This window comes from Tachypleus tridentatus, unplaced genomic scaffold, assembly GCF_004210375.1.
Source record: "Tachypleus tridentatus isolate NWPU-2018 unplaced genomic scaffold, ASM421037v1 Hic_cluster_2, whole genome shotgun sequence".
Classification (NCBI taxonomy): Eukaryota; Metazoa; Arthropoda; class Merostomata; order Xiphosura; family Limulidae; genus Tachypleus; species Tachypleus tridentatus.
The window spans coordinates 64,149,147-64,154,146 of record NW_027467782.1 but is presented as its reverse complement, the minus strand read 5'-3'; positions in this window follow the sequence as shown (position 1 = coordinate 64,154,146).

The window sequence follows — 5,000 nt, the reverse complement described above, 5'->3', positions numbered from 1 at the left end:
TATGCGGGAGAGTTCCGCGTGGCTACCCTAAGTGCCGTCGAACTCGTCGTAGCGTGTTCCACCGCCTATCTGTCCGAAGGGCAGAAAGAAACTGCGGGAACTCGGCGGGAGCCGGTAATCGAAATGCCGACGATAACCTCGGTAGGCGGCGGGTGCCGGTAGTCGAATCGACAGTCCTGCCGCCAACAGACTGGTGTCATGCCGATAACGCTTACGCCACGTCCATCGTCGATTCCAGTCAAGCCTCACCAGTCCCCTATATATAGAAGGAAACTACATTTAATGCCATCACTACTCAAAAGTACGGCTTTTCTATGTGCGGTAAAGGCGAGAGCTTATGCGGGAGAGTTCCGCGTGGCTACCCTAAGTGCCGTCGAACTCGTCGTAGCGTGTTCCACCGCCTATCTGTCCGAAGGGCAGAAAGAAACTGCGGGAACTCGGCGGGAGCCGGTAATCGAAATGCCGACGATAACCTCGGTAGGCGGCGGGTGCCGGTAGTCGAATCGACAGTCCTGCCGCCAACAGCCTGCTGACATGCCGATAACGCTTACGCCACGTCCATCGTCGATTCCAGTCAAGCCTCACCAGTCCCCTATATATATAGAAGGAAACTACATTTAATGCCATCACTACTCAAAAGTACGGCTTTTCTATGTGCGGTAAAGGCGAGAGCTTATGCGGGAGAGTTCCGCGTGGCTACCCTAAGTGCCGTCGAACTCGTCGTAGCGTGTTCCACGGCCAATCTGTCCGAAGGGCAGAAAGAAACTGCGGGAACTCGGCGGGAGCCGGTAATCGAAATGCCGACGATAACCTCGGTAGGCGGCGGGTGCCGGTAGTCGAATCGACAGTCCTGCCGCCAACAGCCTGCTGACATGCCGATAACGCTTACGCTACGTCCATCGTCGATTCCAGTCAAGCTCACCAGTCCCCTATATATATAGAAGGAAACTACATTTAATGCCATCACTACTCAAAGTACGGCTTTTCTATGTGCGGTAAAGGCGAGAGCTTATGCGGGAGAGTTCCGCGTGGGTACCCGAAGTACCGTCGAACTCGTCGTAGCGTGTTCCACGGCCAATCTGTCCGAAGGGCAGAAAGAAACTGCGGGAACTCGGCGGGAGCCGGTAATCGAAATGCCGACGATAACCTCGGTAGGCGGCGGGTGCCGGTAGTCGAATCGACAGTCCTGCCGCCAACAGCCTGCTGACATGCCGATAACGCTTACGCCACGTCCATCGTCGATTCCAGTCAAGCCTCACCAGTCCCCTATATATAGAAGGAAACTACATTTAATGCCATCACTACTCAAAAGTACGGCTTTTCTATGTGCGGTAAAGGCGAGAGCTTATGCGGGAGAGTTCCGCGTGGCTACCCTAAGTGCCGTCGAACTCGTCGTAGCGTGTTCCACCGCCTATCTGTCCGAAGGGCAGAAAGAAACTGCGGGAACTCGGCGGGAGCCGGTAATCGAAATGCCGACGATAACCTCGGTAGGCGGCGGGTGCCGGTAGTCGAATCGACAGTCCTGCCGCCAACAGCCTGGTGTCATGCCGATAACGCTTACGCCACGTCCATCGTCGATTCCAGTCAAGCCTCACCAGTCCCCTATATATATAGAAGGAAACTACATTTAATGCCATCACTACTCAAAAGTACGGCTTTTCTATGTGCGGTAAAAGGCGAGAGCTTATGCGGGAGAGTTCCGCGTGGCTACCCTAAGTGCCGTCGAACTCGTCGTAGCGTGTTCCACCGCCTATCTGTCCGAAGGGCAGAAAGAAACTGCGGGAACTCGGCGGGAGCCGGTAATCGAAATGCCGACGATAACCTCGATAGGCGGCGGGTGCCGGTAGTCGAATCGACAGTCCTGCCGCCAACAGACTGGTGTCATGCCGATAACGCTTACGCCACGTCCATCGTCGATTCCAGTCAAGCCTCACCAGTCCCCTATATATATAGAAGGAAACTACATTTAATGCCATCACTACTCAAAAGTACGGCTTTTCTATGTGCGGTAAAAGGCGAGAGCTTATGCGGGAGAGTTCCGCGTGGGTACCCGAAGTACCGTCGAACTCGTCGTAGCGTGTTCCACCGCCTATCTGACCGAAGGGCAAAAAGAAACTGCGGGAACTCGGCGGGAGCAGGTAATCGAAATGCCGACGATAACCTCGGTAGGCGGCGGGTGCCGGTCGTCGAATCGCCAGTCCTGCCGCCAACAGCCTGCTGACATACCGATAACGCTTACGCTACGTCCATCGTCGATTCCAGTCAAGCCTCACCAGTCCCCTATATATATAGAAGGAAACTACATTTAATGCCATCACTACTCAAAAGTACGGCTTTTCTACGTGCGGTAAAAGTCGAGAGCTTATGCGGGAGAGTTCCGCGTGGCTACCCTAAGTGCCGTCGAACTCGTCGTAGCGTGTTCCACGGCCAATCTGTCCGAAGGGCAGAAAGAAACTGCGGGAACTCGGCGGGAGCCGGTAATCGAAATGCCGACGATAACCTCGGTAGGCGGCGGGTGCCGGTAGTCGAATCGACAGTCCTGCCGCCAACAGCCTGCTGACATGCCGATAACGCTTACGCTACGCCCATCGTCGATTCCAGTCAAGCTCACCAGTCCCCTATATATATAGAAGGAAACTACATTTAATGCCATCACTACTCAAAAGTACGGCTTTTCTATGTGCGGCAAAAGGCGAGAGCTTATGCGGGAGAGTTCCGCGTGGGTACCCGAAGTACCGTCGAACTCGTCGTAGCGTGTTCCACGGCCAATCTGTCCGAAGGGCAGAAAGAAACTGCGGGAACTCGGCGGGAGCCGGTAATCGAAATGCCGACGATAACCTCGGTAGGCGGCGGGTGCCTGTAGTCGAATCGAAAGTCCTGCCGCCAACAGCCTGCTGACATGCCGATAACGCTTACGCCACGTCCATCGTCGATTCCAGTCAAGCCTCACCAGTCCCCTATATATATAGAAGGAAACTACATTTAATGCCATCACTACTCAAAAGTACGGCTTTTCTATGTGCGGTAAAAGGCGAGAGCTTATGCGGGAGAGTTCCGCGTGGCTACCCTAAGTGCCGTCGAACTCGTCGTAGCGTGTTCCACCGCCTATCTGTCCGAAGGGCAGAAAGAAACTGCGGGAACACGGCGGGAGCCGGTAATCGAAATGCCGACGATAACCTCGGTAGGCGGCGTGTGCCGGTAGTCGAATCGACAGTCCTGCCGCCAACAGACTGGTGTCATGCCGATAACGCTTACGCCACGTCCATCGTCGATTCCAGTCAAGCCTCACCAGTCCCCTATATATATAGAAGGAAACTACATTTAATGCCATCACTACTCAAAAGTACGGCTTTTCTATGTGCGGTAAAAGGCGAGAGCTTATGCGGGAGAGTTCCGCGTGGCTACCTAAGTGCCGTCGAACTCGTCGTAGCGTGTTCCACCGCCTATCTGTCCGAAGGGCAGAAAGAAACTCGCTGGCAACTCTGAGACTCTGTTCGACTTGTACCGAGGCCAATGCGTGTACTCGGCGGGAGCAGGTGTTCGAAATGCCGACCGTATCCTCTAGGGACGACGAATCGAAGGTCCCGCCGCCAACCTTTCGTGCACTTTTCGCAACGGCTGCGCCTAGACGTACGACCCGTGTCATGGGTTTCATTTATAAAGCAAAACTGTGAAGAAACAGGACACGAACATTAAAATATAAGTATCGTTTGTATGGATAACACTGATCTGGAATTAGCACTTAAAGAAACCATCCACATTAAACAACTTTAATCTACACCGAATATCATGTAGTCTTCATTCAAATAGCACATTTTAAAATATTTACAGCATGTTTTATTGTCAGTAATTTACTTTCCGTGTATTTTAGTTTCACATTATCGTAATTTCAGCAATATATTTTATTTAGTTAGTTAGAAATTACGTCTTTCTATTTTGCTCTGTATACTGAAGATGGAATATGTAAAATATTGAAAACTTTACCTCTGTCCCCTTCTATTGTATCAAAGTATTTCTTCATCTTCAATACAGTTATACAATTAATCGTCAAACATCATTTTCGTTCGATACAATGATTGCTAATATATTGATATGACCATATGTGAACGAACTGTTGTCTGTATGCTGTGACTCTGAAAATTAAAGTTAAAAGGAAAATCTTGAAATGTGCTTCCTTTCAGAATGCAAACTTCGATACATCATTCCAAAGTTTCTCCATTTTAGTGAGCAAAACTTTGAAAAATTCATTATCTTATCATATTTGTCTGAAGAGAGTATCGGTGTGTTTGAATTTGGCTCTATACTGCACGAGGGCTATCTGCTATAGCCGTCGATAATTTAGCAGTGAAAGAAAAGAGGATAGGTACCAAGTGATCACCACTCACCAACCACTGTTTCACAGAGGAACTGTGGGATTGCTTGTAACAATGAACCGCCCAGTCACGTATCATAAAGGGTGAGCATGTTTCGTAGAACAAAAGTTGGGTCAAGAATTTCGAACAAAACATCAACAGAACATAATTTTACTGGAAAAGTTCAAAGTGTACTGTACTAACCATAGAATCGTGGAAACCAGAGTTGATTAAACCGACGTACTAAACAAGTGGAACGAAGACAAATTGTTCAGTGTGAACATGTCCAAAATTTCAAGCTAAGTTGACTGACTTACAGCATTCAATTCTAGTTTCATCCTTGTGACCACATTGTTAACTAATATAATTATAACATAAATACTCAGTCTAAATTAGTCCTACCTAAAATTGTTATTTTAACTAAACTGACTAGTTGACCAAAATATTGCTTATTCTTGTAAACTCTACTGCATTATCATTGCCCTTTAATTGTGTGTCACCCAACATTAGAAAATGTTCCAGACATATAAATATAAATGTGGTAAACATTTTAGCATTGATTATACAACACCAGGTGATCCATCAGAGTCTATTAAGTTGTTCTTAGCAATGATGATACGAAACCAGGTGATCCATCACAGTATAATA